Below are 23,195 nucleotides of genomic sequence, written 5' to 3' on the forward strand. Positions count from 1 at the left end.
ATTACAAGGTAATTTTGCTAAAATTTGCATGGTACTGGTACAGAGATAGGCACGTGGATCTATGGAGTAGAATAGAATATCCAGACATGAGTCATCACATATATGGTCACCTGATTTTTGACAAAGGAGCTGTAAACATTCAATGGAAAAAAGACAGCCTCTTCAGCAAGTGGTGTTGGTCCAACTGGGACTCAGAATGCAGAAGAATGAAAATAGACCCTTTCTTATCTCCTTGTACAAAGCTCAAGTGCAAGTGGATCAAAGATCTCCACATTTAACCAGGTACACTGACACTATTAGAAGAGAAAGTAGGGAAAACCTTAGAACACATAGGCACAGGAGAAAATTTCATGAACAGAACACCAATGGCTGGTGCTCTAAGGTCAAATATCGACAAATGTGACTTAATGAGATCGCAAAGTTTCTGTAAAGCTAAGGACACTGTCAAGAAAACAAAATGGCAGCCAACAGTGTGGGAAAACATGTTTAGGAACCCCACATGAGATAGAGGCCTAATATCCAAGGTATACAAAGAACTCAAGAAGTTAGACACCAGAGAATAAAACAACCCTATTAAAAATGGGGTACAGAACTAAATAAAAAGTTCTCAATTGAGGAATATCGAATGGCTGAGAAGCATTTAAGGAAGTGCTCGACATCCTTAGCCATCAGTGAAATGCAAATCAAAACAACCCTGAGATTCCACCACATACCAACCAGAATGGATAAGATCAAAAATCGATGACAGTAGATGGTTGCAAGTATGAGGAGAAAGAGGAACAGTTCTCCACTCTTGGTGAGGGTTTAAACTGGTAAAACCACTCTTGAAATCAGTCTGGCGATTCCTCAGAAAATTGGACCAAGTACTACCTGAAGTCCCAGTTATTCCACTTCTGGGAATATGCCCCAGAGATACTCCAACATACAACAAAGACACATGAACCACAATGTTCATAGTAGCCTTATTTATAATGCCAGAAGCTGGAAATAACCCAGATGTCCTTCAGTAGATGAATGGATACAAAATTTGTGGTATATTTACAGAACAGATTACTACTCAGCTATCAGAAACAATGACTTTATTAAATTCTTAATTAAATGGATGCATCTAGAGAATATTATCCTGAGTGAGATAACCTAGTCACAAAAGAACAGACATAATAAGCAGTCACTGATAATTGGATACTAACCCCAGAAAACTCGGAACTCCCCAGAAACAACTCATAGACTATTTCAAGTTCAAAAAAAAAAAAAAAAAAAAGGCCAAAAAAAAAAAAAAAAAAAGAAAATGAGCAACTATTATGCTTAATCTTTACACACCAAGGAAACTTTATCTATTTCCAGGTTACATCTTATTTTACATGTACATTATGCTCATTGTAACTAGCAAGATTTTAATGCATACTATCAAACCTTTAAAACTCAAGTACTGAAAAAAATGTATTTGTATACTTTTATGCAAAAATATTTAAAATCTGTACATTTATCTTTGTGTTTAAAATAACGTTCAATTTTAAAAAATGAAAATTATTTATATTTAAGATCTAAATTGTATTGATATAATAATATTTTATGGAGTCATTAAAGCAAGTCAATTAATATATCTAATACCTTTCAGACTTATTTTTTAACATCTAAGCATATTACAAAGCACTTCTTGACACAAATAATATCTTTTTTACTATAAAGTGAAAATATATCTTTTATTTATTTATTTTTTGATATGCAGAAAGCTATTTATTTGTTTTTTAAACAACTTTATTTTACAAAACAAAGATAAATGTACAGATTTTAAACATTTTTGCATAAAATTATACAATACATTTTTGTCAGTACTTTTCAGATTTTAAAATAATTTTTACATAAAACTATATGAATATATTTTTTAGTCAGTACTTGGATTTTTTTAAAGGTTTGATAGTATGCATTGAAAACTTAATAGTTACAATGAGCATAAAGTACATGTAAAACAAAATGTAACATGGAAATAGTCAAAGTTTTCTTGTTGTGTAAAGATTTTTTTGTTTTGTTTTGTTTTGTTTTCTTTATTTCTTGGACTTCATACAGTCTGTGAGTTGTTTCTGGGACAGTGCGAGCCTCTGGGGTTAGCTTCCCACTATCAGTGACTGCATATTATGTCTGTTATTTTGTGACTGGGTTATGTCACTCAGAATGATATTCTCTAGATGCAGCCATTTTCTTAAGAATTTGGTCAAGTCATTGTTTCTGGTGGCTGAGTAGTATTCCATTGTGTAAATGTACCACAATTTTTGTATCCATTCATCTACTGAAGGGCATCTGGGTTCTTTCCAGCTTCTGGCTATTATGAATAGAGCTGCTATGAACATTGTGGTGCATATATCTTTGTTATGTACTAAGGTGTCTCTGGGGTATATGCCCAGAAGTGGAATAGCTGGGTCTTCAGGTAGTATTATGTCCAATTTTCTGAGGTATCGCCAGACTGATTTCCAGAGTGGTTGTATTAGTTTGCAACCCCACCAACAGTGGAGAAGGGTTCCTCTTTCTCTGCAACCTCGCCAGCATCTGTTGTCATCTGAGTTTTGGATCTTGGCCAATCTGACTGGTGTGAGGTGGAATCTCAGGGTTGTTTTGATTTGCATTTCCCTGATGGCTAAGGATGTCGAGCAGTTCCTCAGATATTTCTCAGCCATTCGATATTCATCAACTGAGAATGTTTTGTTTAGCTCTATACCCCATTTTTTAATAGGGTTATTTGATTCTCTGGTGTCTAGCTTTTTGAGTTCTTTGTATACCTTGGATATTAGGCCTCTATCTGATGTGGAGTTGGTAAAGATCTTTTCCCATTCTGTTGGCTGCCCTTTTGTTTTCTTGACAATGTCCTTAGCCTTACAGAAACTTTGCAATCTCATTAAGTCCTATTTGTTAATCTTTGACCTTTGAGCTTGAGCCATTGGTGTTTTGTTCAGAAAATTTTCTCCTGTGCCTATATGTTCTAAAGTTTTCCCTACTTTCTCATCAAATAGTTTCAGTGTATCTGGTTTAATGTGGAAATCTTTGATCCATTTACACTTGAGCTTTTAATATATCTTTAAAAGAAATTTTACTATTCTGGTTTTCTGGGAATACTGACTCAGGAAATATATCAGTATGCTAGAGTAATCACATTAGCTATAACCTTTAAGCATTATTTTTAATGAAAGTTTGCTATTTTTAATCAAGAAATAACTATTTCAGAGAAAGAGACCTCATTCCTAATCTTTAAATCGCCCTTCAAACATAATTTACACATTTGAATTCAGTATCAATCCACTTTCTAAATTATAAATTATTATTGGTAGTTTAAAGACTATGAATATTTAGTGGAAATTAGTTTTAAAATGTAATTAAACTTTGGCACTACTACTTCTTCAACTTAAGATTTTGAAAGAATGTAGGTGAGACAGGTTGGCTAGTTGTTTGATTAGTCAGTTGGTTACTCTCTTTATCTCTGCCCACCCTACAGTCTCATAATATTATATGCACTGCCAGAAACAGTGTATATCATCATCATCATCATCATCATCATCATCATCATCATCATCATCACTACATGTATTACATCCCAACTTCAGTTTTCCTTCCTTCTTTCCCTGACCTTCCCTCTTACCCAGATCAATTCCTCTTCTGTTTCCCTTCAAAATAAAAGAAAGGAAAGAAAGGGAGGAAGGGACCTAAAGAAAAAGGAAGGACCAAAGGAAGGAAGAAAAAAAGAAAAAAAAGAAAATGGCTTCCCAGAGATATTAATGGAACATGGCCTAAAAATATACAAGAAGACTAGGCATAAACCCTCATATCACAGCTGGATGAGGCTTCCCAGTAGGAGGAAAAGTGTCCCAAGTATAGGCAAGAGGCAGAGACATAGCCCCACTCCCATTGTTGGTAATTCCACAAGAACACCAAGCTACAGGAGCATAGGTATATACTGCAAATCTAACACAGGGTCCAGATTGCTGCTCAGTTTCTGTGAGCTCTTATGAGTTCTGCTTTGTTAATCCAGTGGCCCATGTGCTTGTGTTGTCCTCAACCCCTCTGGCTCCTACAGTTTTCCCTCCTCTTCTGCAGAATCCTCTGGTTCTGCCTAGAGCTTGGCTGTGTGTCTCTGCATTTGCTATCAGTTACTTGATGACACCCGTGTGATGATCACTGGGCTAGGCAGTGATCTACAAGTACAGAAGAATATCACTGGGAATCATTTCACTGCCCCCTCCAGTAGTGTGAGATTTTTATCTTGGGTCTTTGGGGTCTCTGACTTCTGGTTCCTGGCCATCTAGACAGTGCCAGGCATGGGATACTTGGCATGGACCACAAGTTGGACCAATCATGGGTTGACCACTTTTACATGTTATAGGTTGAAGGTTTTGTTTGGTTTGATGGCCTAGCCCCACATCTAGGAGACTTATTTAGTTAAAGAAGATGGCCAGTTTGGGCTCTGTGTCCAAATTACTAGGACACATCTTCAATAGGTTCACTTTCATAGATTCTAGAGAGTTCCCATTGCACTGGCTTTCCACATGCAACCTCCCCAAATACTCCACCTAATTCTACTGATCTCTCCCAGCACCGTCTTCCCCATCCATCACACCTGCCCCCATTCATTCTTCAAAATTTATCCTGCTTACCTTTTCCAGGAAGATACACGTATCTCCTCTCCATCCCTCCTTGTTACTTAGCTTTTGTAGGTCTCTGAATTATAGTGTGATTGTTCAGTACTTAACAGGTAACATCCACTTATATGTGTGTACATACTATATTTGTTTTTCTGGGTCTGTGTTATTATGATCTTTTCTAATTCCATTCTTTTGCCAGTAAATTTCATGATGTCATTGCTTTTAACAGTCAACCACATTTTCCTTATTCATTCTTCAGGTGAGGAACATCTGGGTTCTTTTCAATTTCGGACTAGTATAAATAAAATCTTCAATGAGCATGGTTGAGCCAGTATCCTTGTGGAATGGTAGAACATCCTTTTAATATATGCCAAAAGGTGGTATAGTAGTGTCTTGAGGTAGATCAATTCCCAATTTTCTGAGGAATTACCATAGTTTGTCACCAGCAATGAAGGAGTGTTTCCCTTACTCTGCATCCTCACCAGCATGAGCTGTCACTTTTATTTTTGATCTTGGGCATTCTGACAGCTGTAAGATAGAATTAAAGTAGCATTGCTTTGCATTTCCCTGATGGATAAGGATGTTGAATGTTTCATTAAATGTTTCTCAGCCATTTGGGATTTCTCTATTGAGAATTCTGTTCAGATCTACATCCCATTTTTAACTGAACTATTTGGTTTGTTGATGTCTGGTTTCTTGAGTTCTTTATTTATTTTGGATATTAGCCTTTTGTGGAATGTGAGGTTTGTGAAGATCTTTCCCCATTCTATAGGCTGTCCTTTTGCTCTAATGACAATGTCATTTGCCTTACAGAAGTTATTGTGAAAGGTGTTATTTCCCTGATTTCCTGCCAGAAGCATCTTAATGTTGACAAATTTATTGCCTGAACACAATCACATTCAGTTCTTGACATCATTGTGAGGAATTTTCATCTATTGAAAAACAAACTGGTTTGAATAAAAGTTAGATATGATCTTCCAGGGATGGCAAGAGTATCAGTCGGGCATGACACAGTAAATGCTTGTTGCTCACTGATTTCTGTCTGTTTTCCTGCATTTCGCAGACATCTTTGGTGTGGCACAAGTGTCTGTGAGAAACAAGGAACTGACTCCCTTCCTCAACACAGGATGAGAATACAGGTCTCTTTCATGTCTCTATTCTTGTAGAAACTTTAGAAGATGAGACTTAGATAAACTCACCAAAACCAAACCAAACCCAACCCAACCTAACCCAACCCAATAAAACCAAACCAAACCAAACCAAAGTAAACCAAACCAAACCAAACCAAACCATAACAAACTAAAACAAAACAAAACAAAACAAAAAACCAAACCTTCCTATATTACAAGTACAGAGTCTCCATAAATAAGACCTGATATTAGTGAGAAATATTTATATTGTCATTAAAATTGTCACCTGAAAATAACCTTTGTTGAGGCCATGCATTGTGTGTGTATGGGCATGCCCGTGTGTGCATGCACACATGTGTACATGCATGAGGGCATGTTCATGTAAGAAAGAGAAGGAGAGATATAGAAAGAGACAGAGGGAAGGTACTGCACATACTTTTTTTTTTTATTTTTTAAACGACTTTATTTTGCAACTGCACATACTTTTTGACACGGAATTGCATATAAACAGTCCATCAGAATTCTTTCTAAAGGCATTTCAATGTTTTGCTTAGAGATTCCAGAAGAATGTGAGTGTGGCAGAATATCTGGGAGAAGTTGGAGAAAAGGTAAGAATTCATAAGAATATGGTCTATGAAATTCTAAGGAAAAAAGTAATAAAAAAGATTCTTGGGACACTTAAAGTATATCTGTTATCATAGTCTCCTTTTCTCATCTTTCAAAATTTTCTCCACCTTACATCAGGAAGCTATGGTGGTATATCTGCAATATCTTTTTAATATCACAGGTGGAGACAGTTTAGGTTGCCAGTTCTCCCCATTGTAAGTTACTGAGACATTTGATCCTCACTGACATGCATAGTCTCCTAGAATCACATATATAGCACGAGATCGTAATAACACTGCTGCCTAGAACATTGGCTTTGCTAACTGCCAGAACATACACAGCTCCTCACAGACAGTAAAGTATATTAAAGATTAAACATGCTTGAAATCCTTTATCCAGTTTTAGACAATGCAGAAAAAAAGGCATAAGACTAAGGAAGCTTCATACCACATATTTGCTTGGAGGGAGAATTTGCAATCTCGAAGGTTATATCTTCCAGAAGCATACAGCAAGTCCCCAGGGGCACGGATGAGTAGCTCTTACTCCTTCTTGCCTCATGTCATGGAATCTATGAGTACAGTCCTGTCTAGATCCTCAGAGGAAATGCCAGCGGCATATACCTTTCTGTTTTTATTTCAGGTATAAGAGTATATTGTCCTATCTGTCCTTACAGGTATCATATTGTGGAAAATGAAACTATACATTTTCTCTAAGATCTAAACAAATTCCACTTACTTAGGCAAGAATCTGGCTTTCTTCATGAACAAAATATATTTAAGGCAGAAATGGGCCATGAATAACCCTTAAAGGCATTGTGGAGTGTGAAATAAGGCAGACACATCCGTGTACATTCAGTACATGAATTAGTCAAATACATAGAAATAAAATGGAGAATGGTGATTATTATGGGGTTGAGGGTAGAGAGATTGGAGCTTAATGTTTAAGAGGTTGAGAGTTCAGCTTCGGAAGATAAAAAGTTCTTGAGTTGTATGGTAGTGAAGGCTGCCAATATTATGAAGGTATTTATTTTACCCCATGTACAAAAGATAGTTAAGTTCAGACCTAATCAAGTTTGAACTAGCATGAACACTCTGTAGTACTTTGTTTATTTCAAATCTAAATAATTTTGGAGACTAAATGAGGTGCGAATTATCTCATTGATAAGATTATTAATCATGGCATAATAGACACCATAAAAACAGTTCATCAGAAGTCCTTCATGTTTTATTAATCCTATCTTTTGTGATGACTTCTTTAGTATGAAAAATAATGGTCATGGCTTTGTCATGTGGTAACTGTCTGCTGTGCTGCACATCAAGCACAGCGGCAGTGAATACCTCAAGGATGCTCTCCCAGCTTGTGTTACAAGTGACCCTGATTGTGACTCTCCTTATCTTCAGGTTGATATTTGCACATTATCTGTGAAGCAATTTTTCAAGAGATACCAGTGCATCATAGATTGCAGTGTCAGTTACAAATCTGACGTTAAGGCAGTAAAATTCAATGTTATCTTCTCGAGAAATTTATTGGTTCTAGGAAGCAGAAGTTTGTCACCATAAAATATAGCTGGAACTAGCTCTTTAGCTCACTGACAACCATTTCCTCCTTGGGTCTTTGGCCCTCTACCAAAATGTTTCCCATCTTCTGCTCACCTATTGGGATCTCCCATCTCCCATCATTGAAAGCTTGTTAGAAATTCTGCCAAATTCGTGGACATCCTCCTTATCCCTGACAGTCTATGATGTGCTTTCTGAGTCACTCATAACTAGCAGTAGACTTGTATGCTTGTTTTCTGTAAGGGATAACCTTTACCTCCTTATTGTCACAAACCTTTCACCCTTGTAAGTTGCTCTGAGAAACTAGTGGGGTGTGGAAAGGAATGGTTTAAATAGAATAAGTTTTAATATTTGTTTATTAAAATAATACATCTCCCATGTTTCTCTCTCTTTTGCCTCTATTTCCCTTTCCTTTTTCTCTTTTCCCCACTTTTCTCCTCTCCTGCCTTCTCATAATTTTCACTGAAGAAAGTGAACTTTTATGTCATGAGCTGACTTGTGTTTGGATAGAACTGAGTGCTATGGAACAGCTGTCCCCTAAATAGCCAAGAGTAATTGAGGCCTGGTAGTAATTGTGTAATTGAGCCCGGAATCCACTTCTCCTGTCCTTGAGCCTTTTAAAGAGACCACAGCCTCAGCTAGCCCCAGCTAGCCCCAGCACTGTAAGTTTCACAGACATATTGACTTAATTCCTAGCCAGCAAAGCTGATTTCAGATTTTGGGCCTGCAGGCTACAGAAAACATTAAAAGTTGGCTATTCTGAACATCCCAGTTCGGGTAATTTGTTATGTAACCTTAGATATCTAATATAGTGTGGGGGGCAGTGGACTGTGAGAGGAAGCCTCTTAAGCTTACACCTCCACATTGCTGTTCATCACTAAAAGAAGTCAGGACTGGAACTCAAGCAGGTCAGGAAGCAGAAGTTGATGCAGAGGACATGGAGGGATGTCACTTACTGACTTGCTTCCCCTGTCTTCAGCCTGTTTTCTTACAGAACCCAGGTCTACCAGCCCAGGGATGGCACCACCCACAATGGGCTGGGCTCTCACCCCTTGATCACTAGTTGAGAAAATGCCTTACAGCTGGATCTCATGGAGGTATTTCCTCAACTGAGACTTCTTTCTCTGTGATAACTCCAGCTTGTGTCAAGTTGAACACAAAACCAGCCAGTAATACATCTGTCCAGGATCTTCCAGCTTTCATAGTCTCTGTTCAGAAGTCTGGTGTAATTCTGATCGATCTGACTATATATGTTACTTGTCCTTTTCCCCTTACTACTTTTAATATTCTTTCTTTGTTTTGTACATTTGGTGTTTTGACTATTATATGTCAGGAGAAATTTCTCTTCTGGTCTAATCTATTTGGAGTTTTGTAGGCTTCATGATTGTTCGTGGAAGTCTCTTTCTTTAAGTTAGGGTAGTTTTCTTCTATAATTTTGTTGAAGATATTTACTGGGCCTTTAAGATGGAAATCTTTGCTCTCTTCTACATCTAATATCCTTAAGTTTGGTCTTCTCATTGTGTCCTGGTTTTCCTGCATGTTTTGGTTATAAGGTTTTTGCTTTTTGCATTTTCTTTGACTAGAGTGTCAATATTTTGTATGGTTCTTCTGCACATGAAATTTTCTCTTCTATCTCTTATATTCTGTTGATGATGCTTGCATCTATGAGTCCCGATCTCTTTCCCAGGTATTATATCTCCTTTTAATGATTTTTTTTATTGTTTCTATTTCCATTTATAGATCTTGGATGGTTTTGTTCAATTTCTTCACCTGTTGGGTTGTGTTTTCCTGTAGCTCTTTAAATGATTTTTGTGTTTCCTCTTTAAGGGCTTCTACTTGTTTACCTGTGTTCTCCTGTAATTCTTTGACGGAGTTATTCATGTCCTACTTGATGTGCTCTATTACCATCATGAGGTATGATATTAAGTCCAAATCTTGTTTTTCTTGTGTGTTGAGATACCCACTACTTGCTGTGGTAGGAGAACTGGGTTCTGTTGCTTAGGGTCTTGTGCTTGCCTCTTGTCATCCTGTTATCTGCTATGCTAGTTGGTTTTGTTGTCTCTGACTAGAGCTTATAGCCTGAGGGACATAGGAGTGAGAGTGTTCCTGGGTGCTCAGCTCTCTGTGGGTAGCTTGTGGATCCCAATGGCAGTGGGATGGCCCTAGCTCTGGATGCAGATGGAGACGGAAAGGGTCCAATCATAGGCAACACCATCATTCCTGTGCTCTGTGAGTTCCTGGCAGGTCTCTCTTTGGACAGTCAGTGGAGAGAAAGTGGGGTCTCTCCTGTGGACTTGGGAGTGAGAATGGGAAGGAGAGTGCTCCTGTGTGCTCAGCTCTCTGAGGGCAGGCTGTGGGTCCCAGTGGCAGTGGGATGACTCTAGATTTGGGTGCAGTTGGAGAACAGTATCATATCATCTTTTGTCATATTATCTTATCATTTTAAAGAAGTTTGATGTCCAACTCTCTACCAATGGTCAGCAGCAGCTGTAAGTAGAAGGCCAAGGATCTAGCAGTTTATCAGTTCCTCATGGCAAGCAGAGGAAGAAGAGCTACTTGTTTGTTATTTCTTTTAAAAACTTAGGAGTTGGAGGAAATTTTTCTTTTTTTATTACAACTTTATTTAAAAAAAAAACAGTTACATGTACAGATTTTAAAAAGCATTTTGGCATGAAACTATATGAATATATTTTTGTCAGTCCTTGATATTTTTAAAGGTTTTATAGTATGCATTGAAATCTTACTAGTAACAATGAGCAAAGTACATGCAAAGCAAAACATAACATGGAAATAGTGAAAGTTTTCTTGGTGTGTAAAGATCAAACATAATGATTTTTAAATACCAAAAATTTCCACAAGGCTATCTTCTTAGTTCTTGAGTTATTAATGATTTAAGGTCTAGGTGTACCCCATGCTGAGAGGGTGCTATGCACTTACTGTTTTTTTTTTTTCTAAAAAGAACCAAACCCTCCACTTTTTGGCCTTTCTTCTTTTTGAGCTTCATATGGTCTATGAGTTGTTTTTGGGTATTCAGAGCTTTCTGGTACTAGTATCCAATTATCAGTGACTGCATATTACATCTATGTTTTTGTGACTGGGTTACTTACTCAGGATGATATTCTTTAGCTACATCCATTTTTTCTAAGAATTCATAAAGTCATTGTTCCTACTAGCTGAGTAGTACTCCATTGTACAAATATACCACAATTTCTCTGTTCATTCACCTACTGAAGGACAACTGGGTTCTTTCCATCTTCTGGCTATTATAAATAAGGCTGCTATGAACATGGTGGAACATGTGTCCTTGTAATATATTGGAGCATCTTTGGGGTATATGTGCAGAAATGGAATAACTGACTGGATCTTCAGGTAGTACCATGTCCAATTTTCTGAGAAACCGCCAGACTGATTTCCAGAGTTGTTGTACCAGCTTACAACCCCACCAACAGTGAAGGAGTGTTTCTCTTTCTCTACTTTCTCACCAGTATCTGCTGTCATCTGAGTTTTTGATCTTATCCATTCTGACTGGTGTGAGGTGGAATCTCAGGGTTGTTTTGATTTGCATTTCTCTGATGAGTAGGGATGTTGAGCATTTTCATAGGTGCTACTCAGCCATTCAAAATTCCTCAATTGAGAATTCTTTGTTTAGCTCTGTACCCCATTTTAAAAAATAGAATTGTTTGATTCTCTGTAGTCTAACTTCTTGAGTTCTTTGTATATATTGGATACTAGGCCTCTTTCAGATGTGAGATTGGTAAAGATCTCTTTCTAATCTGTTGGTTGCCATTTTGTTTTCTTGACAGTGTCCCTAGCCTTACAGAAACTTTTCAGTCTCATTAAGTCCCATTTATTGATTCTTGATCTTAGACCAGAAGCCATTGTTGGTATTTTGTTCAGGAAAATTTCCCCTGCGCCTATGTGTGCTAAGCTTTTTCCCACTTTCTCTTCTAATAGTTTCAGTGTACCTGGTTTTATGTGGAGATCTTTGATCCACTTGCACTCGAGCTTTGTACAAAGAGATAAGAAAGGATCTATTTTCATTCTTCTGCATGCTGAGTGCCAGTTGAGCCAACACCATTTGTTGAAGAGGCTGTCCTTTTTCCATGGAATGTTTTCAGCTCCTTTGTTAAAAATTAAGTTACCATATGTGTGAGAGTTCATTTCTGGGTCTTCTATTCTGTTCCATTGATTTACCTGCCTATCTCTGTACCAGTACCATGCAGTTTTTAACACAATTGCTTTATAATATAGCTTAAGGTCAGGGATGGTGAATCCCACAGATGTTTTTATGTTGTTGAGAATAGATATTCTAGGTTTATTGTTATTTCAGATGAATTTTCAAATTGCTTTTTTCAACTCTATGAAGAATTGAGTTTGAATTTTGATAGGGATTGAATTGAATCTGTAGGTTGCTTTTGGTAAAATGGCCATTTTTACAATGTTGATCCTTTCAATCCATGAGCATGGGAGATTGTTGGTGATGCATGCATCTGTGACTCCTGATTTCGTTTTTTAGGTTTTCTATCTCCAGTGTTGTCTCTTTTTTTGTTTTCTTTATTGTTTCTATTTCCATTTTCAATTCCTTTGCCTGTTTGGTTGTTTTCTTATAGTTCTTTGAGTGATTTTTCTGATTTCTCCTTAAGAGCTTCTATTTCTTTATGTGTGTTCTCATTTAATTGTTTAAGGGAGTTATTCATGTGCTTCTCCAAGATCTCCATTATCATTGTGAAGTACGATTCCAAGTCTGAGTCTTGTTTTTCTGGAGTGTTCGGCAATCCACTATTTGCTGTGGTGGGAGAGCTGTGTTCTGCTTTGATGTTGGCAGGTTGTCTTGGTTTCCGTTGTTTAAGTTTTCACTTTCCTCTTGCCACTTTGTTATCTGTGATATATGTCGTCTTGTTGACTGTGGCCTGTCTCTCCCATGTTTCTAAGGGCCTGTGGGCTCAGGAAGAAAATTGCTTCTAAGTGTTTGGCTTTTTGTGGGCAAGTAGTGAGTTCTGGTGGCAGTGACTCAACTCTGTCTTTGTGGGCTCAGGTGTGGGAGCTCTTGTGAGGCTGTTCTGGGAGCTCAGCCCTCTGCCCACAGGTCCTGAGTACTACTGGTGGGGACCTGGCTTTTTCTCTAGGCCAAAAAGGATCCTTTTCCAGAGAGCACAGTACTCTCTGCTCTCTGTGAACTCCCTGTGTACCCTCACTAGTTATCTGTGTCAGGCTCACCTCTGGTTCAGGTGCAAAAGGTCCTGTGGAACTGATCTTGGAGCAGCTCTTTTCAGGGCAGATCTGATTCCCTCTGCAGAGGCCTGGCCCTTACTGTGGGCCAGAAATGAGCCTTTTTCACAAGCACCGCCAAGAACTCTCTGCACTCTGGGTATTCACGGTACAACCTCACCAGGCCTCTGCCCCAGGTTCTCTGCTGGTCCAGGTGAAAAAGAGTTGTTTCTGATCTTAAAGTAATTTTTAAAAATATATAAAGGCATCATTTGTAAGCCATTAATTCAGAAAGGTGGGACCACATTATTGGAGGATTAAGCAACTTTTGTCTAGAGGTATTTGAAGATAGAACTAACCTACAATACTCAAGTACTTACTCACATTTTGCCATCTGTCATGGTTAGTTTTCATGTCAACTTGGCACCACTGAAGGTCATTTGGGAAAACAAACCTTCAATTGAGAAAATCTCCTTACAAGATTACCCTGCGGTACATTTTCTTTCTTTCTCAACTAGATATTCTCTGTATTTACATTTCAGATATTATCCCCTTTCCCACAATCTCCCCTCCCCCTCTCATTGCCTCCATGAAGACGCTCCCTCTCCTAGCTACCCTTTCCCACCTCAGCACCTTGGAATTCCCTTACGTTGGGAAAACAAGTCTTCACTGAACCAAAGGCCTCTCTTCCCACTGATACCAGAGAATGCAGTGCTCTGCTGCATATGCACCTGGAGCCATGGTTCTCTCCATGGTTGGTGTTCTAGTCTCTGGAAGCTGTGGTGGGTTTAGTTAGTTGTTAATTTTGTTCTTCCCATGGGGTTGCAGACCCTTTCAGCTCCTTCTGTCCTTTGTCTCACTTCTTCCTTGGGGTCCTCCTGTTCAGTCCAATGGTTAACTGCAGGCATCATCCTCTGTATCAGTACTGCCCTGGCAGAGCCTCTGAGGAGGCATCCATATCAGGTTCTTACCAGTAAGCACTACTTGGCATCAGCAATAGTGCTTGGGTTTAGTGGCTGCATGTGGGATGGATCCCCAGGTTAGGCAGTCTCTGGATGATCTTTTCTCCAATCCCTGCTCCTCTATTTTTCCCTTTATTTTCTCCTATGAGTGTTTTGTTCTTTCTTCTATGAAGGACTGAGGGGTCCACCTTCTTGATGGTGATTGATGTGAGAGATTAAAAACTCCTGTGGGTGTCACCAACACTGGGCAGGTGGTTCTGGGTTATCAAGAATAGGTTGAGCAAATAATGGAACATACCAGTAAGTTGTTCCTTCATGGCCTCTGTTTTAGTTCCTGCCTTCTGGTTCATTCTCTAAGTTCCTGCCCTCAGTGATGGATTACGAGCTCTAAGATGAGATAAACCCTTAACCTTCTAAGGTGCTTTTGGTCATGGTACTTCATCTCAGCAATAGAAACCCCAACTGATACACCATCTTTTTTCCAAATTACTATTTAGCCCCCTCTAACTGACACATTTTCTTCCCAAGGAATGTAGGAAAACTAGAACACTGAGGTTTCCTTTCATCTAGATAACTTTTACATCATTCTGAGAAAACACCTCAGTCAGTACGGTTCACTGTCAGCACCTTCTGATAATTTGAGCAAAGTCTGCTTCTCTGCTACTTGTACAACTCACCTATCATGGTGGGCCATGTGGTTTCTATTTTTATCATTGGTGCCAGAATGCATCTTTTTCTACTATATCTTTTCCAGTCTTTAGGTCATTTTAATAAAGGTTCACCACAGTACTGATTGTGCCATGTCCATAAATAGTGAAGGACTGAGAAGATAAGCAATACCAGACTTCATTAAAATTGTTTCCAATGAAACATGTTGTTTGTTCTTTCCTATCCCAAATTGTCATAATTATAAAAGTCTGGGAGAATTATTCTATTCATTTAAAGTGCTTATGCAAAGCTGTTAAAATGAGTAATTTGAAGAGCTTGGAAATATTTTAATACTATATGAGGCAATCATGAAGATCAGAAGGAGCCAAAAGGTCCTGGGTCAAACCTGAGAAGGTGTAACAAGTGAGAATTTCAATAAATCTTAAAAAGTAATATCTAAATATTTATATCAATATTGATTATATCAAAATTATTATTGATAAAATTATTAATAAAAATTATTATATCAAAATTATCATATCAATTATATCAAAATTGATCTCAAGCTTATTTTTGTTAGATACTCCGTTCTGCCTAATTAGTACACTAGGAAAAGCTGTGAAAACTAAGTGTGTGTGGGGGGGGTAGGGTTGGACAAATAGGCAGCTCAGAGATTCCAGAACAATGAAAGTGCTCCATATTACTTTTGTGGGGTAGAGACCTGCCACTGCACATTTGCCAAATTCTCATAATGTACACAAATGAAATGAATGTCAGACATGGGCTTTAATTATGATCATCAGTGTAGGTTGATCAATTGGAACAAATTATCACCTAAGAGAGGGACATAGACAGTATAGGAGACTAAACATAAAATACTTTTTAGTTTTGGCATTTTTGAACAGACTGAGAATTATCAAAAAAATGTCTTTCTTTCTACTATTTTGGTTTAAAAAAAACAAACAGACAAGGACTTCTAAGTGTCTTGTGTCCAGCATCAAGAGAAGTTAATAGAATTTGTGTATTTGCTAAGAGCGCTCTTCAATTTATGTCATAGTTAACTTCAGTGATCAACTTGAGACACCTAAGAAGAACATTAGCTGAGAAAACGTCTTTATCAGATTGGCCTGTGGAAATGCCTGTTTTCTTGTTTGACGATTGATATGAGAGAGCCTAGCACACTGTGGGCATTGCCAACCCTAGGCAGAAAGTAGAGTTCCTTCACTGCCTCTTCTCCTGCCTGAATCTGTAGTGAAATAATCTCTTTACTTCACAAACTGGTTTTGGTCAGTGTTTTTATCACAGTAATAAAAAGCATATGGAAACACTGTGCTTACTACAGAAACTGATTTAATATGTTGGCTAGTTTGATCTAGTAATTTCACAATAAAAATGGATTAAAACATTACATACCTAAACTTTTAAGTACATACAAGTTTAATGTGTCCAGTTATAATAACTTAATAAAGTCTGGGGGGGGGGGCTTCTTTTCTTTGGCTATCTCTCTACTCCCATTATGCTATAAACAGCAAGCTGAATCTGAGAAGTGTCTTCTACATTGTTTTAACTCTCCTTAGGAGGCCATTCATGGTCCATTTTCTAATGTTAACACATATTCAGAAAAATGTGCTGTTCGACTTCCTGATACATGGTAACTCGTTTGCCTTTCTTCTATCCTGCTACACCTCCCTTAGGCCTCCTTCATTCTTGCCTTCTGCAGTACACACTGGATTCTCTGGAAATTTTGCTTACATATTTAAGGTCTCATGAATATTCTTCCCCAATCTTTCCAGCTTTTGCCCATTGCCTTCTCTAAAGCCTCTTTATACTTTTAGTTATTTGTTACCCTAGTAACTCATTTCCAACTACAAAAGCACCAAAATATGTTGCCATCACTATGCAAAAGTGATTCCAGTTCTTAGTAACTGAAGTTATGGAAGCACTATCTACTTGCCATTTTTGTGGGCCACAAATTTGGACTAACTAAGCTGAGTAGTTCTGGCTTGAAATCTCACAGGTTAAAATAAAAATTTAGGATGAAGTGAACTAAAGGTTTGACTAGAGGCTTCACTTACAAGGTTGTTGGCAGGAAGCTTCAGTTTATCCCTGGTTTCTGGCCGGAGGCCTCAGTTCTTCATTGTGGGTCTTGTCTGCATGGCTGCTTTTGAGGTTCAGAGCTGCTGACTTCTTACCAAGCAAATAATTTAAAACAGGAGACAACTGTAGCTTCAGAGTATCTTCTGACCTATCCCGGGAAGCCCTACCTTGGCAATTGAATAGTATCACGCTGGGCATAGGGTTCAAAGGTCTTAGCTCATTACTGCCAAGCTCACATCCATTGCAGGTGTCTTACTGCTATGGCTTTCCTGATTGGCCACAATCATCAGTATGTTCTTGGTGCTCAGTGATGAGGATGATCTTGTTGCTGTATAGTTATTTGTATGCATAAAACCCAATACACTGCCTAAGCTTGAGAAGCACAGTGCGTCTTGTTATTCTTATTTTATAGAAGATTTTTATGGAACAAATACAGGAAACACAACTTGCCATCATCATGCCTGTCATCATGATAGCTAAAAGTCACCCAGACTCTTGATTGTAAGGTTCTGGCTAAGTAAGTCTCCGGAAGGCTGGGCAGGTAGACTGTAGGCAGGTAGACTGCAGATAAGATTGTAGTCAATGTACCTTCTTATTAAATGACCGTCTTTAGTCTTGCATCAATTTCTTCTTTCTCCTTTCTCCTCCTCAGTCACCCAAATATTGTTAGCATCCTTTGTTTCTTTATCATTGTTGCCTTCTTAAATCTTAATGCAATGAATATCTAACACTCTGTGCTAACTCTAGTTTTGTTAAAACATGCTGGAGTAATTTTGGGCTTAATCTGGAATATCTCCTGTAATCAAAGTTAGAAACTACCATGGAAGTGGGGAACTGAGGTCAAGGCTAACTTTAGGAGAGAAAACTCTTAAATTACTGAACAAGTCCTGAATGTTCTCAACCAATTAGGGTATCACATTTTTCTCATCTGTTACTCTCCTCTGAAGTATCACAATCAACCGTAAAATGTCAACAGGACCACTATGGGACATAATTTTAATCACGTTTTGTTTTTGAAGCAAAAGACAATGCCTTGAAAGTATCAACCTTTAGGGTCTATTATCTCCTTCCTCACCTCATGAACATTAACGGATAAAAGTTGAAAGGAGTGCCACAAATGTGCAGAACTTTTTGGATTGCTTAATGTCTGGCACATGAAGTAGTTGCTCAGTGAAGGAAAGGTAAAGATGTTGCTTGAGGTGTTATAAGGTGAGGAACATGGATTTTTAATCATCTGGTCACACCCTACTGACCTCTGAGCCTTCAGATAAATGCATATTCCCACACTCACATACCATAGACTCCCTAAATTGAAGCCACAGCACAGAAAATAGACATCCAATGGCAGTTTTGAAGTAGTGATAGGAACCACATAGTTGATAGGTTTCAAACAAGTCCTCCCAATATTTTTTAAGTGCTCAGATTTCAAATTATATCTCAGACACAAACTATGTAGTTTAGAATGAGGTAATACAAAAGCCACATAATTGTTAGAGATAATTGACATAATTGACACTGGGGGAGACTGTGACTTACGATTTGGATTTGGCTGCCTTTGTATTGGGTTGTCATTTAAATCAGAGGGTTTCCAGATTTTCATAATCTTCCTAGAGGCATCATGCAGGTGAACTGGGGTAGCATCATGGATGGAGCCACAGATCTCGTGGAAGCATTAAGTTGTAGATGTGTGGGAAAGAATGAGAAAATCTAGGGAAGAAACTCAGGCCTCAGAGGGAAACAGCCTTAGACTGCCATGAAGCTAGAAGAAACAGGAAAGAAAATCTGGAGAAAAACCAACATATTGGTGAACACCAAGAAATCTAAAAATGATGACAGGTGATTGCTCTCTTCCTCATATTTATATCTACTCATCCTTAATAGACATAATTTTTGAGACAGCTACTTCATTCCAGAGATTACCCATATTTTACAGAACCCAGTTAGCTGTTTTCGGCTTCAGATTTTAGCTCTCCTCTGGCTAACATTTATCAAGTCTAGGTCAAGGCATTTCCTGTTTAGAGAATCAATATGTTACATTCTAAATACAACACTGGATAGCAATCTCTGAACAGGCAAATGTTCCTGTACAAGTAGCTTGCACACCACAGTAGTGAGAGCTTCAGATCTTCTCCTTTAAGGCCAGCCCTTAGGTAAGCCAGCCTGTTTTGTATCTCAATGTCATGATGATGTACAAAGCCAAATATATAGAGAATAGGCATCTAAGAACATTACTGGGGTTACTTTAAACTAGCTACAACAGGGGAAGTGATGCTGATCTTTGCTCATGAGAAGTCAGAGCTGAGTTTTCAGATGGTAGCTCTAGAATGGTTTTCTCTGTGGATGTGGTTGCAGGTTCTGTGGAAGGCAGTTAGATCTCTGTAATATTTTCATTTTACCCCCCTCTGGTTTGAGGTTTTCCTATGCATGCTTTCCCATCTTGGCGATGATATGTTTCTCTTCATGGGTCAGCCTTTGCAGGAGACAATTTTATTAGTGGTCACATAAAAAGGCAATGAAGGGTAGAGCCAATCTAATCTTTTGGCATAGCCCTTGGTTTTAAGAAGCCATTAATTCTGCTTAGATACTTTCCAAAAGTGAAGGGTGGGAACAATTCGAGCCTAGGCCTTGTTCTAGGACTCTGTGATGCTGGCCCTGTAAGGATACCTCTGCAGGAAGCAGCAGCAGTTCTCAGGCTCCAGCCCTCAGGCCTCCACAGCCCCTGCACAGCTGCCAGAAATGACATGGCAGAAATGAACAGAAGCAATTTCAAAGTGGTTGCAGCCATATTCTCTGGGCTTGTGCTACAATGTTGAAGTGTATAGAAAAGTTTCCTGCCTGGAGTCTTAAGTTTTGTTTGAAAAAATTTCCATTAATTGACATGTTAATCATTCACAAGCCTTAAAGGGCTGTCTGGGATGGAAAAGCACAGCTTTTTAGTACTCTGCAATTCTGATGATCTAACCACCCACGTCTGCTAACTATATTCTTATTTGATCAGACTATGAATTTTCAGAAAGGTGCTTGATTTGAAGTCAAACAGCCCAAACTGGCTTCTTTATTTTAGGAAAAATACAAAAGGCTCCTTTTATTGTTTTGCTTTCTAATTACCCTGTTGAAAATTATGGAGGTCAATGCATCAAAACTGCTGCCTGTCTTTTCACGAGAAAAGTACATATCTAAACCTGAGAGGATTCAGCAGCTGTGGGTCAGTGCTGTGCATTTAATTATATTTTATGTTAACAAGTTAAATAAACTGTGACAGTTCCTATGACATTTTCACATTCATTATTTGCTAAGGTCAGAGTGAGACTTGATCCTTCCCAGTATTTGAGTCAAGTGTCTGTCCAGCATGATTATGTCAGAAGGAGAGGAAACTTAGCATTTTTGTGTACAAAGCTTGAAGAACTCGGCAATCATTTTATCTTGTTGTTGTTGTTTTTTTTTTCCTAGACATAAATGCACCTAAGGCAAAGATAATTTGTTTTTGATTTTTTTTTGCATTGGTTTTCTATGATTAAGTGTTACTCTCCAGATATTTCAACTAATTATCATTGTCTCCCCAAAGGCTGATGAAACAAGGAAGCTGAATAGAATCAGGCTAATTTCACTGCATGGCTTATTAGGCATCCACACGCATGTGTAATGTCTGTACTGTAGCAGGCAAGCTAAATAGCTATCAACACTGCCTTCCCCACAATCACTCCCTAGTATTCCCAACTGCTTGTGCTCACACAGGCAGGAGAAATAGCTGTCTAGCTTCCTCATCCCTGTACTTGAGGAGAAAGGAAGGGGATGCTAAAACATCGGTTCATCCCTTTAACTCATCCAAAGTCTATGTGGAAATAAGACCCCAAATACCAAACTCTTGGGAGACTGGCCTAGGGAGTCCAGTTTGGAAAACTGACATTTTCCATCTCTATGGTGCTGAGGAGTATCTTCACCATAAACCTGTGGTTTTCCAGTTGCTTTCTGAGACCTTATACTTACTGAGTTTGTGAGTAGCCTCCATGGTTTTCTGTGACATAGGGAAGATGAAAAGGATGGCTGAGAAACATGACTGTCTTCCAGTTGTTCTTGGCTTGTGACAGCTCATCTGGAGCAAGCATAGAACATGAAATCATGAATAGAAGCCGTAGACTGTATAACCATTCACAGAAGAATCTAGGTCAATAAATTTGTTTATCTTCTCATCCCCTTCCTCCTGAAAACGTTTTATGGACACAAAACTTCACAAAGGAAAAGAGCTCAACAAATACCTGAATAAAAACAGAACCAAAAAAGAAGACTTACTGATCTGCTGCTGGATCAGTGGGCCCTTCCTAGAGAATTTCAGACTAAACCAATATTTGCTTTCATTTTGTGTATATGAGTATTTGTCTGCATGTATGTGTATGTGCACAATATGTATGTAGTGCCCACAGAGGCCACAAGAGGGCATTGGATCCGTTTGAAAGTCACAGATGGGAGTTTCTATGTGGAAACCAAACTTGGGTCCTCTGAAGAGCAGTCAGTCAGTTTGTCTAATCTCTGTGCCATTGATGCATCACTGGAGACTGGTAATGTACCTGATTTGACATAGGGCCCAGACAAGACTAGATTTTAAAAGTTTCATTCTGAGGAAGCACAACATTGTAGAGAGACTTTCAGCATAAGCTTTCAGGGCAGAGAGCTGGGACTGACAAATGTATTTTCTGTTACATTGATTAATAGGAAAAGCAAAAGAAAAACTTGATTAATTAGATGTAAAACATAATCAAAATACTGTATAACAAACCTTGCTTTATACTATATTGGTCCACTGATCTGTTATTGATTTTATTTTCAGGCACAAAAATGTTGTAGTAAAATTAATGAAACTTAAAGTAAGGCAAATAGTTCAATGTCTGGGGAAGGAGATATGCCTAACCTCTTTTGAGCATTGCATGATATACATATGTATCAAACATCACACTAATAATGTGTAATGGTCACTAATATCTGTATTGTTTATATGCTTCATATTTGAAAGTATTGATTTCCAAATTTGCAACTGTAAGCTATTGGAAAGATTGTTCATTTAAACTGTATCTTTCTTGAAAATCTAATTTATGGAAAGACAAGAGAGGGTGTGTACATGCCTGTCACCCTGTTCAACAACTGCCATGATTCTGCCTTTATTATTATTATGTCTTCTTCCTTTCTCACCAAAGATTCATTATTCTTGATCATTTGAAATAACACTCCTATATTTAGCCCAACTATTTCTTCTATAGTTAAGTTAGTTTTCATGTGTGATATGAGATAGGGTAAAGCACCCATTTCCCTTGAATGGTATATAACTGTTCCAGCACATTTTTAAGAAAGACCATCCTTTCTCTAACAAATTTCTTGGCTTTTCTTCTTAACTAATCCTGAGTATGGCCATATTTCTGCCACACTCTCCTCATCCCAGTTTTGGTACTGTGACCTATGTCATATAATATCTTTGTGATAGTTTTTATTGTTTTCAAATGTCAAAGTAGTTTCTTAGTAAACCTTAGAAAGGAAGTATTGTTTTACTAAGGCTTAGTACTGGTTAATAATCATCTCATGTGAAGGATTGGAGTGTTGTTACCTCTTAAAATTTTCTGTAAGTGAATTCCTCTCCCTCCTATGATCAGTTCCTGGAACTGGATGAGAGATGAGCCAGCCAGCTCGGGGGATGGGCAGGAGTACCAGGGAGGTATATCTAAGTTGAAACCAACAGAATCCTTGACAGGAGCAATTTTGAGGTTATCATACACAACAATTGTTTCTGGTATTTTCAAACAATCTTTCTAATGTAATTAGAACTTTTTATTGTTTAATAGATTAATATTTGTCTTTATATTTAAATTTTTAGTTTATTATTGTAACTATATGGGTTTTCGGTAGCCTGTCTGTGTACCACATTCACACAGTGACTGTGGAGGCCAGAAGAGGGCATTGGATCCCTAGAACTACAGTTGTGAGCCACCAAGTAAGTGCTGGGAGTCAAATCTGCAATCAAAGCAGCCAATGCTCTTAACCACTGATCCATCTCTCTAGCTGGTAGTGTTTGCCTTGTTAATGTGATCCAGAGATGAACATGTGCTGTGGTCAGTGTTAAGTGTTACTAATGGAATCTTACTCATGATTAGAATCCAGTGATTCTAAAATTATGATGCTCTAATAGGTCTTCAAAAACCAAAACCTAAATGAGCTTTCAGATTTTCAGGGCCTGTTGTATTTAAAGCTGTGCTAGATATTTCTGGAGTCATTAGCTTACTACTTGCTGTGAAATTCGACCTTGCTGCTTTCATCATGAACTCAACTTTTGCGTGGACAACAGGAAGCACTTCTGATTGCTCATGTCTCACTCAA

The sequence above is a fragment of the Micromys minutus genome, assembly GCF_963924665.1.
Source record: "Micromys minutus genome assembly, chromosome: 15".
NCBI lineage: Eukaryota > Metazoa > Chordata > Mammalia > Rodentia > Muridae > Micromys > Micromys minutus.